Raw genomic sequence first — 14,829 nt, 5'->3', positions numbered from 1 at the left:
ATCTCAGGAACTCCTTTCAAGAAGAGCATTTTACTGGCTGTATTTGTGTTAAAATATATGTAATGCACCAGTTTGTATTATTAATTAAGACATTATTTCAATTGTCTTCTTTGCTCTTTCCTATGCTGTACATTCTTTAAGGAAAAAAAACATGTTATTTCACTTCCTGTGACATCTCTTATCCAGCTATAGTCACTTCCTTTGTAATAAAAGTCACTGGAGAAGCAAAAATGTACATATTTTTGTCAATCTTCCAAACAGCAGAATTTTCCATTAGCTTGGTACGTTTATTTTTTTTTGTCTTTTTCTTCATAGTTTGATTTATAGCACTTATGTTTTAATGAGAAATAGGAACATGAAATAGTAATTTTTTTAGGATATTTTAAAATGCTTTATGAGATGCTTGCTGGTTCAACGCAACTATGTAAAATGAGCTGAAGATATGTTTTTCTTAAATATGTAAAATTAAATGGGATTAAAGATGTTGCAACATTGTGGCAACAATCTACTCCTTATTAGAATCTTTTTGCTTCAATGCCAATAAAGCTAAACTGTCCTGCTAAAAATGTGTTTTGGTGTTGATTTTTCTACATATTTCATTTTTAAAAACTAATGTTTATTAATTATTAATGTTTATTGCATAAATTATCACAATTATTGAACATTTATTAGATTCAATCACTACAATTAATGAATTTTGTTTTTATCTTGGTGTCACAAAGTTACGCATAGTGGATGGAAAATTGGAAAGTTTTCAAATGTGTTTGATAAAAAAAAATTCAATTCATCCAAAAATGTTACATTTATGCAGTGCACATTTAATATTTACCCTGTCAACATATTCCCCCACCTAAGCATCTCCTCCAGAGTTACCACAGGCGTCTCAGCTGCTACCTGATAAATGTTCTCTTTGTCAGTTCAGGTGTGTTGCCACGTGTTGGTAAATTTTCAGTTGTGCTACACTCCTTTCTTTTTTGGGTGATTGATTGTACAATGCTCCACAATAATCTCAGAACTTAAGATATTTTTATGGCTATCATTTTTGCAACCAACTAATAAATCAAGTGATTTCTGCACTATATATTTCTACATTTCTCTATATTTTGAATGTAATTGATCATAATTAAAGATATATGAGCAAAGTTATTCCCCTTGCAAGGGAGGATGGTTCTGCACATCTCTGCAAAAATAAGATTTTAGGTTTCAGGTAGGTATCTGCACCCGATGCAGACACAAACACTGACCTCCTGATTCTTTTCTCTCGGAGCAAACAGCATTTCACAGAGACCTGAAACATTCGCAGCCCTGAACAAGCAAAGACCTGTAGCTCTTGTGTACTTTATATTTAACTACTTTGAGGTATCTAGGTGGTGGTAACATAACATTCTACCAGAATGCAGGGCTTCCAGGAGCCCCTCCCCGTTTTCCCCATTGATCTCCCTCACTTCACCACGTCAGGCTTGTTTGATGTCTCTCACATTCACAAGTTGGACTTAAAAATAGATTTGACATTTGGATGACTTTCTGTTTTTCTGTTCTATGGTTTTCAAGTAAAAGAAATACAATTTAGGCTGGTGAGATTACCATACTAAGAGTACAGATATTCAATTGGGATTGCAATCAAAATCAGTCTATAAAATAAACCAGTACTTTTATTTCACTTAACAGCACATTGTCAAAAAAAACGAAAACCCTGCCTTTCGCTTGGCCTGCAGTTGTAACAAATTGTTAAAAAGAAAAAAATAATAATGAAGAACTCCATTGCTAAAGTGGGAAAATCTGTAACACTTTATTTGAAGGGGGGTGAATATTCAAAATGTCTTTGTTATGACAACTTGACATTAACCAATAAAGCATTACTGGTATAAATTTGTTATAAAAGTATTATTCCACTTTAAAAATTAGGTAACTTTATGTTATTAAAGGCAAAGTTTAAAATGTAATAATTTCTTGGTTAATGTCAAGTTGTCATAACAAAGACATTTTGAATAATGTCAACTTTGTATTAAAAGTGTCATAATTTACCGAATGACGCTTTATGACAACAGTCATAAATATTCATGAAGGCTTATTTATGTTCATGACAGGTGTTATTTCACGTTTATGACGGTGTCATGACAGTCTTATTCACCCCCTTCAAATAAAGTGTTACCGGAAAATCTATAGACAGGATAATTTTGTTTGGTGCGGGTGAGTGTGTGTGTGTGTGTGTGTGTGTGTGTGTGTGTGTGTGTGTGTGTGTGTGTGTGTGCGTGTGTGTGTGTGTGTATGTGTACTTTCTACACATTCAAACAAACTGGTAAGATTTGACTGAAAGATGAATGGAGCTAAATACAGGGCAAGTCCTGAAAGAGGATGCAAATGACTTTAATAATTTGCCTTTCACCAGGACATACAGCCACAATTACAACAAAAATGGTTTGGATCAAAATATACTATTTATGTGTTACAATCTCAATCAAACTTCAAAAGTAACTCTCAAGAATTTTTAACCATTAATTAAAAATTGCTGTTGCCTGCTCTCAGTCTGACTGATACTGAGCTATTTTGCAAGCTATTTCAGTGTCTTAATGTGCATAGCTTGTAGAAACATAACCCAAAAGACTTAGCTGAATACAAATGTGCCATTTTTCCGAATGTATCTTTATTTTCTCTCTCATAATTGTGCCTTTTTGTTCATAAAAGGTACAATTTTATGAACAAATTGTGCCTTTGTTCATAAAGGTACAATTTATGTACCTTGTATGGTTGTATGTGGTTGTAACGTGACGGAAAGACCGTTCGGATGGCATTGTAGGGCCCTTGCAGTATATGTAGTACCTATTTGTGACCACAGGTGTCGCCAGAGCTCATTGCGTGGCAGCAGCCAGGGCAACCGCAGCAACTAGAACGTAGAGCCCGTTCTGCGCTCTCCATGTTGAAACGGAGCAAGTTCTCCGGCTGACTCCAACCGTCCGTGCGTCCCCCACCACCCAGCTGGTTCCACATCGCCCTGCTATGACACTTGACTGGGAATGGATCTGTGAAACTGTATGAGTGCTGCCTTACCCGGGAAAACGGCAAGTTTGTCTCTTCTCTGCTACGCAACGGCAGCAAAACGAGAAGGATAACTATTTTTAGTGACTCCGAATTATTCAACTAACGTAGGTTTTTATGTGCTAACTTGTAGCTAGCCATGGCAGCTCTTGTGTCCGTTACAGGGAACGGGGAGGGCTTGTCGGTATTTTCAGACATCATGGACTCGTTGTATTTCCCTGTATTTTTTTCTGTAACATCACAGTGTATTTGGCTGCCTGATTAAGTGGTCAGGGGGGCTAACGTTAGAAGCTTTCTCCCCAAACTTAACCCTCACCTCCACATTAGCGGAGCAAACCGTGCCCCATGCGGCTGCAGCTTCTCTTGCTGTCACCGTCTTTGCATAACAGGGAGTCAAGCTTGTGCACACGATTGCTAGAAAGCAAGGGTAATTTGCTTAATTTCTCTTTATGTGTATTCCGCTTTACTTTACTGTTACCATCTACTGTAGGTGCAGCAAGCAGAATTCGTAAACATGACCGAGCGAAGCGCGATAATGTTCCTCTGTTTACTGTAACAACCCGTATGGCCGAGCCCTCATCACCGAAATAACCATACTTGTTTTGTTTACTTTCAATCTGCCTCCTTTTGGTCTGTATTGCCAAAATTCTCTCGGTAAATCCTTGTAGTGGCTTGAATTTCCCGTCATGTTGCTTTAGCGCTCAGCGGAAAATGTAGATGATTGAAATGAGATTTGTAGACATTTAAAGTACCAGCAAACCGACTGCCGTTGACATATTTTCACTTTTGCTGTTTCCATATGTTGATCAACACCAGTAGGCGTCTGTGCTTCCCTGTCTTCAGCATGAAGCTCTTTATTATGATTGTGATCATGCAATTAGCTGGACAATAATTCATAGTGGCGTTTTGTTTCTAGAATAAACAACCACGTTGGGAGATTTTGTACTGGCTTATGTAACGCTCCAGAGTAAATGAAACGTCAATGCAGAAGTGCCAGGATTTTTATAGCCATGAGGTTTATTTGTTAACTGCAAATTGCAATCCTCCTCTTATCTTAGTGGAGTTTTTACTCTCTATCCTTGAAAAATAAGGTGTTAGTCCCTATCACTGACAATCAGTTATTCAGGTATTGAAAAATTCCAATATTTTGAATTAATTTAGTAGCATGCCTTTTTGAGTTGCATATTCATCCGGTAAAGCTTAGGGACATGTTGGATTTAAGACTGCCACCCCTATCAAAGAACCTACAGCACATTTTTTTGTCGTTTCTGTTATGTTTTCCTTAAAAAAAAATCAGAATGAAAGTGCATTCAGATTAACAGGTTACATCTAAAATGAACCTACCAAGCCAGAAGAACAAACAAGAACAAGAAATTAAACCAGAAAAAGCCTGGTCGTTGCGTCTCGATTATAATTGTATACATGAGTGCAGGCGATGCCCTCAATAAATGAAGCAAAAAATGCAAAGGCGCTTGACCTTGATGTGGCACGTTACCCACATGTCTCCTGTGGGGGCAGCATCACAAGCCCAGCTGTCCTGAGCATCAGTGTCTCAGAAGAAGGTCACTGTCAGAAATGACAGCAAAGTGTCTCTTCACATACCTTTCTCAATTTGTATCACAAAAAGCTACTTGGCAGGTAGTTTTTGAAATTTAAAACCTAAAACTACTTGAGCATCACATGAAGACCAGGGAAATGATGAGGAACAGGCCAGTGGAGTTTACATTTCGAGTGAATAAATTCATTTTCATGGTGGTCTGAGATGATTTCAGAAGCTCTAAAGTGGTAAGACAACTTAAGTAGAAACAAATACACCAACATTGGGTGCAATCTTCACCGTAATAATTTCTCCTCATTCCCTGTGCAAATTAAGACAGAAGAGCTAATATTCTGTTTTTAATGAGATAACACAGGGAAAAAAAAATTATGTAATCAGATTTTTAATCTGGCTGCACGAAGCATTTGGGAGCTCAGAGCTGCCTTTTCCATATTGAATAATGTCTGTGAGCTGGCTGAAAGAAGCCAGACAAAGTTCTCTAATTTCAGGAAAGATAAATTTGACTTTTTTGATTTATTTTTTGTTTTGTTTTTCTGTTTCAAAAACGCAGACAGCCTTGTTATATAAACTACAGGAACCCCTTCATCAGGGTAAATCTGTTTAATGTGCTAACTTTCATTGTCACTAATTCACCAGATAACTTTTTTTTCTTACTTATGTCACTCTATAAACTGCAGACTAGCAAAAAGAGAGAGCGCTTTATACTTAACTCTCGAAAACCTCTAATAAATGTGATCAGCATTTAGTATAAGTATCAAAATTAAAATAACAGTGTTGGAATTTGTTACTCCAATTAAATTACCAAAAAAAAATGGGTTAGGGTATGGGAGGGAGGTATTGTTGCAGGAGGAAATGATTACTAAAAGTGCTGGAAGTGAGCACCTGGATGGTACTTGGAAAATTGCTGCAGACTGGGAAAAAAAACAAAAAAACAGGTTATATGAAGATTTTCTCTTTGTGTCCAAAGTTCTGCATTTGTGCAATCTGTTTCAGACAGTAAAGGATTCATACCCTTTATTTTCTCTCTGCTTTAGACTAGCATCAGCCATGAGTTTGTTTATATCTGCAATGTCAGGCTGTCGATATCCGAGATGGCAGCGGAAAGCATTTCAAGGTCATAAATATTGTGTGACAAAATGGAAGTGGGCCATTAAATCATTGACAACATACTCTGTTAGAATTTGCATATCAGATTCCTGTGAGCCTGTGCTGCCTTAAATAGTATCAGTTGTAATGAGTCTTCAGATAGCGTAGATGTTCAATAACCAGATCATTAAACATCTATTAGATTTTACTACTTGGCCCAAGCTTTGCTTATCTGTGGACACCTAATGTCTGGTTGTGTCATGTGATTGTCTGCCTCGTCCTAATCAGGTGGGGATATATAATGGTGTTGGGCCTTAAGCCTATCAAGTAGAACTGTGGCTTTGCTCTGCTGTGAATGACAAAACGAGAGAGTGTTGTTGTGAATGAATTAGAGACAGGAAGGGAGCGGAGAGTTTGAAGAGCTTGTTTGAGAAACTTCCTGTGGGCGGATGATGCCTATATGTATTAAATCCCGCTCTTTTATTGCAGGTATCGTGCATTTAGCCACTAGCTGCTGATCGGATTTTCATTTAAGAGTGGGGCTGTCCTGGTTTTCGAGGGGTTAAAGCCAATAATTCCCAGCTTGTTGCAAATGTACCCATGTCGTTAGACCTCTACTTTTACTTTACTCTAAAGAATTTCTCTAATGATTTCACAAAAAAGCCTGCATGAATACTGAAAAAAGAACATTTATTCTTTAACAAAAAAAAAAGAAAAAAAAAACTTTATAGGGGTTTCTATAGGAAATATAGCCTTCAAACTGTTTCAGAGTAACCGCTCTTTTCAGCGAAAAAGTACTACTTCTGGTTATATAAGTGGATCTGCGCCTCTTCAGCTCCCCTGAGATGGAAATGCTTTCCCCGACATCTAGCCGGGGAATCTAGACTAAAACCTTCCATACAGAAACTGTCTTGCTACTTCAGGGCAGCAAATGCTCTTTAGTGGGCCAAGATTTCCCTCCTCTGCAGATTTTTCTTTTTTTGTTCTGCATTACCTTACAGCTGTAGTGAGGTCTTTGTGGGTGAAACAACTTATGTCTCAAAATATCTCACTTTATCGAAAAAACAAAAAGAAACATGTCTGTTTTAGGTATCTAAATCAAATAACAATAAATGAGTAATTGTTGCTTCTCTTTTTATATTAAGATATAAGTAGTTGACTTTTTTTCTAAATAATGTGAAAGTTTATTTTATTTTTGCTCAAGCTCATCTACCTATTAAATAACTTTAATAATAATTTTCTTGTTTACATTGTGGACTAATTTTGTAAAGTTTCCGTCTATTTTCTTCATGCAGCATTAAGCTATGTGAATTGTCTACAGTTATATATTTGTGAAAATAATCTATTTCAGATTTGTGCATATATACCAGTTACTTTGCTGTTTTTTGTTAAATTCATATTATTGTCCAGCCCTTTGCGAACAACCTGTAAAAAGTATCTCATGCTATTTCATGCGATAACATGCAGCATCTGTGTTGAGATTACAGCAAGGTTGTTTCAGGAATTTCTTTTCTTGCTTTAACTCAGATTTATTATGAAATGAGGGCTGCCAGGAGATTTACGTCATCAGCCTTTTAAACCCTCTCTTGGAGGGTCATCGTGCTGCTGTGTTCAGAACCAGATTAACCCTAATTTTTGGTTTCTGGCTGTGGATTTTTTTTTTTTTTCAAATAATGACATTTCATTAGCCGCCGACCTTCCACCCACTTATTTATTTTTTGCGGCTTTGCTGCTTTAGGAAATTAATTCTATCGGGGCGGAAATTTTGAGATTATAGGCTATATAAAGCTAATCAAATATTTATTCAGGTGGGAAGAGTGACACTTTTATGTTCCACTAAATGGAAACTTGTGACTCCAAACTTTAACTGTCCAATGTCAAGCAATTCAGAGACAGCAAATCCTCTGAGATTGTCCTTTGGTTTCAGAATCTGGCTGTTTTCCACAGCATGGGATCATCATCTGACTGCAGTTTAAATGGGATACCCCTGCCAAAATTGTTCTTTGAGCGATCCAACGCCCAGCTTGCATCTACAAAAGTGAAAGGCTATAAACCTTTATATGTTACAATGGTTTCAAATGGAAACCGGCAAAGCATAATGCAGAAAAGCATGAATAAAAACCCTTTAAGTTCTTGTGTGGCTGTCCATATTTACTTTAACAGGCCCTTTTCACAAGAAACCTTCAGGAATTCTTGTCGTCTCTGTGTGATTAATGCGAGGATGGAGGTGGCGGGGCTGAAATCAACCTGAGGTCATGCCGGAAATACGGTCCTTTATTCTGCAAAGGGTGGTGGTCACAGTGCCAACTTTGACAGTGAGTGTGAACTGGGGACTTCCCCTAGCATTTATGATAGCCAATTTGCTTTTTGCTGGAACACAAACACACACACAGTATTTGTCTTCACAATTCTAATGTAGGACTACAAACGGCATAACCAGTTTGTCCACGTAGAAGTAGACGGCTGTTTGGTCTCGTGGCTCTGAACCTCCCCCTTGTATTTCATTGGTGGGACTCTAGAGGCTCATGGGTGTTTGCTGCCACCGGGGACTCTTGTTTTCACCCTCAGCCACAAACAGCACATGCCTGCTGACTTCAAAAGGTCTTGCTACTAACCAAAGTCTTTCTATGCAACCACAGTTCTCATGCTGTAGTGCAAAGATTCCGACCTGCAACTAACCAACCTTCCTCCCTTTTCCATCTCTTTTGGATGCATCAAGGTGTGGAGGAAAACACATGCCCACTAAGTGAAGTTAAGGAAAATGTAAAATATTATTATTATTATTGTTTTTTTTATCAAGCTTTCTATATGGTAATTCTTATTCCAGGCACCCACATTTAACTCAGAGTTTTCGTTCATCATGTTGATTGTTTTGTGGTATCATGTCCAAGTCACCAGATAATAAATTTCTGGACAGGATTTGGCTTTGACCCCCACCTCCCACTGCCACCATCGCTCTTAACTTTCTATTGTGAGAGCTGGCGAACTGGCAGTGCCTTTATGCAAATGTTGCTTACTTGTATGCTTGAATAAGAGCATGTAGAGTGTTGTGTATACAAAATGAATGCAACAGTGTTTCATGGTTTTCAACATTTGGGGCTTTTGGGGTTAATTTTTGTTTTATGAAGCCCATGAGAAGAAGTTGGACTAATATATTACAATGAGTAGAAAGTAGAACAGTTTAAGAAAAGAGCAGAGCTTAATTTCTGTGTGGCAAGATGATGACTTTGTATGGTAAATCCATCTCTTGAGAAGATGCTAAAACATCTGGTGTGATTGAGGAAATGTAGGACAGCTTGAAGAGTGTTAGTGCTTCTGTAGCTATGGCAGCCTTCCACCTAAACCCTGTCACTTTCTGGGTCATGGTTTCCCTACTTCTAGTTTGCGTACTTTATACATGCATATTTTTTTTCCATTCTTAAGGAAAAAAACAATTTTGAGTTTATGTTTACTTTGAGATACTTGCTCAATATATTTTGCTCTTGCATTATGCTGTTTTTCTCCATCTCATCTCCACTTCTCTGTGTTGTGTTTGTTCCACAAGGCCTGCCATGTTTTTTTTTTTTGTCATTTCACTTAGTATTGGGGCTACACATGCCTCGCTGTTATTGCTTCCTCTTTTGCTCAGAGATGGAATGTAAGGCACAGATTGGGAAGTTCCGCCATAAGTTCCCTGTCCATTTTACAGCTGTTGATTTTCCAGTTGATTATTACCCAAGCTTGGACTGCCTCATGTGAGTCAGTCTTGGCTTTCTGCCGTGATCAATGCCAGGTTATATTGAAGTGGAAATTTATGATTGTTCTTGATTTCTGAAGTTCACTATCATGTGACTCAAGGATGAGGTAATGTTTGGAGATTTAGTTTGCAATTTTTTTTTTTGTTTTCTGATAAAAATGTTAAGGTTGGGTCTCAAGTGTTCTGCAGTGTGTCGTTATAAGAGCCTGCTGTACCCCTGGTTTCTCTCTTGATTATAAAATACCAAAATTCCTTACTTGAAAAGAAAATTAACCTTTTTAAAAGTCTGAGAAATTTAAATCCTTTAAGTTGTTGCACACATTGCAACACACTGAGCAATCGGCAAAAGTGATGCAATACTACACTGGTAGCAAACATCTTTGACTCGCTTAACTGTGGTGTTTGTCACTAGCATTTTGCTTTAAGTATATTTTCATTTGTTTTTTACTTTTTATGATTTTTTTTTTTTTTTTTACTTTGAGACGTTAGCTATATTTGTAGCACCTTTTTATGTCACATTTATCTATGGGGATCTGGAGCTAATGTGTTAACTTATGAGCACATTTTACCTTCTCTGAGAACCATTCCTCCCAACGAACCATAAAGTTAATTTGTGCCTTTCTGGATAAAATGTGTGTTGTGAATTGCTTATGTATCATACAAGAATATCAGCTCAGCTCTTTTAAATTTGCCAGTTTTCATTGTTTATTTACCTATATTTATACATGAAGGTATAGGTCCCCAATCTTTATCTGATTCTCCTTAAACTTAAAAAAAAAAAAAAAGTGAATAAAAGCTATTGGTATTAGATCAAAAATTGTGAGATTTGGTATTAAAGCATTTTACAAAAAGGGAAAAAATATGTTTTTATGGTGACTGACTTTCTGATGTCAAATCAGAACCAATTAAGCAAATATGAACTGATTACGATTTCTAGCTGAATGGTACTTCTGGTATTAAATTTACTGCACTTTTGCTGAGTGCATCTTCTGAGCACTTGCTTTGGATTGAATGTACAGTAGCTGTCGCCTCGAATTGTTATCTTTTAGCATTGACCAGAAAACTGCAATAGCTGCGCCCCTATTTGCAATCATTTCAAAATGTCAAAGTGTGGAATATTGCAATTTGCAAAGAACTGTTTGGATTATGTATTTGTTTAGGGTATTATACTTAGTACAAGAGCCAGGCATTTACACAGTGTATGCCAACAATATATTTGGACACACACTATCGTGCAGACCTACTTAGTGCTGATGTCAATGTTCTTCACAACAGTGTTTTATCAACCAATGAGCATTTGCAGATATTTAGAATTAAAACATTAGCACGCTATGCCTCTAAAGCATTTGCCAAGGTAGTCGATGTCTTTGTGGTTAGCATGTGGTTCATAAAACCTCTACAATTTTAAACTTTGATCCAAAATCAATAGTTAGATATGGTGTCATATAAGTGTCTCTAAACTACAGGGTTGGATACCTGTAACTGGTCTCAAAATGTTGAAATGAAATGTTTTGACTGCTGTAAATAGGGACATTGTTCTGTTCAAATTGCTCTGTGTGAATGTTTGTTTTCATATAGAGTTTGTCAGATACCCCAAAGTAATTTCACAAGCAAGACTAAAACTAATTTTAAGTGAAAACACAGAAGCAGAAACGACGACGATACCTTCTTAGCTGGGCTCAGGTTTGACATTTAAATACATTCACACTTCTGTTTTTGTAAATCTTAGAATTAGGTGTCTTCCAGATTCCTGCTGCATGACGACAATAAATCAGTGTTTAGAATAAAAGTACTATCACTCCATTAATATGATGCGTTGTTTTGTTTGTGCGTCATTTTAATCTTTCTCACAGTGTCTTATCATAGAGGAGATTTTTGTTTATAATGTTACGCACTTGTACAATAGATTTCTAATTAACTGGTATTGTGTGTCAGAGAAAACTAATAGGTGTTGGTAGTTCCCTTGGTAACTAGGATTGAACTGGGTGGGGCTTTTGCACAGTGGTGTGAACAGGAGGAGCATGGGAAGGAGAGACACCAGGGGGAGAGGCCGTTTTTGTTCGTTTGTGAGAGTTAAAGTGAAACCTTATTCTTATTTTTGTATGTCTGCAGGTGAGACGGGCGGCTCCAACAGAGGGCTCTGGATGCTGTTGCTCCTGCAGTTCAGGTGAAAGGTAAGCCGAGCTTGTTAATTATTAATGCAAATTAACCTCTAAGTTGGCCAGCTATCTCCTTTGTGTGTTCTAATCACATGATTTACATGTAAGATTTTTGGGATACGGTTTAAGTTTTGTTCTTAAATACATTTGATGTGCTCTTTAAATTAGTGGAGAGAATTTTCTCCCAGGGATCAGTCTACTTTTAAAGTATGACACATATGCATACTCATTTTTACTCATTCTTGCCTGGAGGGACATCCAACTTTCTGAGCAGCAGAGAGAATTGGGGCATGTCTCTTAGGTGACAATGCAGACTTTCTTTCATTTAAACAAAATGCTGTTCTACAGTTTTGCAATCACAGTGTCAAAGTAGTACAGCCTCCTTTTCTTCAGTTTCTGTGTCCACTTCATTTCCCACGGCAGATTATCGTGTGTCAGAATTTTAAAGATGGTGCACAGCTAGGCTTTACAAGAAGGGGGAAACAGTTTGACAAAACTGAGATCAGCAGCTTACAGGGTGTGTCAGAATCCGTTTGGTTAGAAGGGAGTGAATGTCTGGGGTTTCACAAGGACAGTTGTTTTTTAAGTGATACTTTACATCATAGAGAAAAAGGCTGTTGTGTCTGCATGTTCATTTTTCATACAGTAGTGGTAAAGATGTAATAAATACTGTTTTTAAAGTTTCTGAGGACACTGTTTTTTTACTGCATGTTTTGCTGCATGAGCATCATAGGAAGTGTTTGGCACATTTTGCATCATATCAAAACTGTGTTTATATTTTTAGCTCTATTGAAGGATCCTCTTTCTGTAATGGTTTGTGTTTACTTTATTATAATATTACATGTATCGTGCTGTTTCTGCTTCCAGCAGCCTGTTATTGCGGTAAAATAAGGTGTGAAGTGTTGTAATCCAGCTGACCTGCTTACTTTTGCATGAATACAAGTCAAGAGATTACTTATTAACTCCAAAAAAGTTCTCAACAGATTGCATTTGAAGTGATTTTTCTTTGTAAAAGCCCTTTGTGTGCATTCAGAGTATGTGCAAAATAACAGCATTGATAAACTCTAACTATCTTACTTAACTATATAAACCAGTTATCTCGTTGGCCTTCAACCAGTAAGATTAACAGAAGTATTTGTTAGAGTTTGGTTCATCGTATTTATTGAGATATTTCTTTACATTTCTTCTCAACTGCAATGTAGCTTTCTCTATTTCATTCAGTACACATCAAAAGTTTGGTGCTTGTATATAAAGTGTAACCATGAGTATAATATACATCAAGGATTGTGTCTGACTAAACTTTAGAACTATTTTAAAATACGCTGCTCAAAAAAATAAAGGGAACACTCAAATAACACATCCTAGATCTGAATGAATGAAATATAATTGCCAATAATTTCCATCTGTTGTCTTTTCCATTTGCACAACAGCAGGTGAAATTGATTGTCAATCAGTGTTGCTTCCTAAGTGGACAGTTTGATTTCACAGAAGTTTGATTTACTTGGAGTTATATTGTGTTGAGGCTGCACAGCCTGGTAGAGCTGTTGCCTTGCAGCAAGAAGGTTCTGGGTTGGATTCCCGGCCCCGGTCTTTCTGCATGGAGTTTGCATGATCTCCCTGTGCATGTGTGGGTTTTCTCCGGGTACTCCGGTTTCCTCCCACAGTCCAAAAACATGACTGTCAGGTTAATTGGCCTCTCCAAATTGCCCCTAGGTGTGAGTGTGTGTGTGCATGGTTGTTTGTCCTGTGTGTCTCTGTGTTGCTCTGCGACAGACTGACGACCTGTCCAGGGTGACCCCGCCTCTCGCCCGAAACGTTAGCTGGAGATGGGCACCAGCAACCCTCCCGACCCCACTAAGGGACAAGGGTGCAAGAAAATGGATGGATATATTGTGTTGTTTAAGTGTTCCCTTTATTTTTTTGAGCAAGTATATATATATATATATATATATTTTTTTTTTTATGGTGCACATTATATATGTTAAAGTTGTCAAAGATTACATCTGAAGTCAGTTGCAGGAAACAACTCATACAGATTGAAACACTATGAGATATATAGTCAATTCCTGCAGATTTCTCCATATTAGTCGTGACGTGGCATGAAATTCTCCCTATTGAATAATAGAATTGAATGAAATATGAAAGTTTTATGTTTCTGTGTAAATTTGAACAAGACCCTGACAAAACATGAACTAAATTTCGGCTTATTGCAACAAATGATATTACATTTTGCCATTTTACGGCCTAACAGTTGATTATATTTGAAATAATTAGTTGTGCTATCTGCTCCAGTAGCCACTCTGTGGTCAGCTGACTACATGGGGTCAGTTGCTTTAATGAAATGTTGGTGCATTATCAGTTTTGCACACCATGACCATGTGTTTTTGCAACCTGCATTTGTTCTACATGGATTTCTGTCTTTCTACCAGCTGACCAGCAGTGTTTAGCACCAATATATCTAGAGGCAGCCCTGTGTTGTTCTTTGTTCCTTAAAGCTGGTAAAAACTAATTTTGGTACTTTACCTGGCTTCCTATTAATGAAAGCACTTAAAACCGTAGAAACTGTGTAATGCAAAATTGTAGTGATTCTGAAACTGTAGCTTTAAAGTTATTGAACATACATTTAAGTTGCAAATGTGATATAGTAATATTGTGCAAAGAACTACAATATTCTAAATTGGCACGTATATTTTTGTTATCTACCTCAATGTTTGTGGAGTCGATTTTCTAGTCGGTTGCATTTTCAGCTTTTGTATTATTTTTGTTTGTTGAACGCAGTAAATCCTTATTGTATTACTCGCATATGGAAGCCTGTCATATGCTAAAAAAAGCAACAAACCCCTGTACACCTCTCAGTGCTGCAGATTCTGGGAAATATATCAGAAGTTTTTTGCAAAACTAGATAAAACAAAAGCTCTTTCCATTTGATGTAATGGCACTAAAGCTTGAAGTTTGAGGGCCTATTTGTCAAAGTAATTCTTTTCTTTTAATTTGTAGAAGTTATCATTGACAGGCTGTCTCACTTTTCACACACACAGACGGGCACAGTGATGAGTTTTGCAGTTAGTATGAACCATCAAAAGTAAAACATGTACACTAGACTGCTTTCAGTATGTCGGCTTCCTCTTCTCTAGGTGTAACCTCGCATAGCTCAACCCCAGCTGGTAGAAAAAGTTCTTCCTCATTTCTACCATTTTTTATACTCTTAACAGCCTACTGAGCCTGCAAATTAAAACCATTCATGCTTTTTACCC

At 37.2% G+C, this 14,829-nt stretch overlaps 1 protein-coding gene across 1 annotated transcript in view; it reads left to right on the top strand.

Moving 5' to 3' along the window:
• The first annotated feature begins 11,522 nt into the window (after positions 1-11,522).
• The window catches only part of osbpl5 (oxysterol binding protein-like 5), a 35,310-nt gene continuing 32,003 nt past the window's right edge, over positions 11,523-14,829 (top strand). The window contains exon 1 of the mRNA XM_017305456.1: positions 11,523-11,590. The gene's annotated coding sequence lies outside the window, so the exon portion shown is untranslated. The remainder of the gene's footprint in view (positions 11,591-14,829) is intronic.

This window comes from Poecilia reticulata, linkage group LG6 (genome assembly GCF_000633615.1).
Source record: "Poecilia reticulata strain Guanapo linkage group LG6, Guppy_female_1.0+MT, whole genome shotgun sequence".
In the NCBI taxonomy this organism is placed as follows: domain Eukaryota; kingdom Metazoa; phylum Chordata; class Actinopteri; order Cyprinodontiformes; family Poeciliidae; genus Poecilia; species Poecilia reticulata.
Note: the sequence above shows the minus strand (reverse complement) of the source record. Positions and strands in the feature narration are given on the sequence as shown.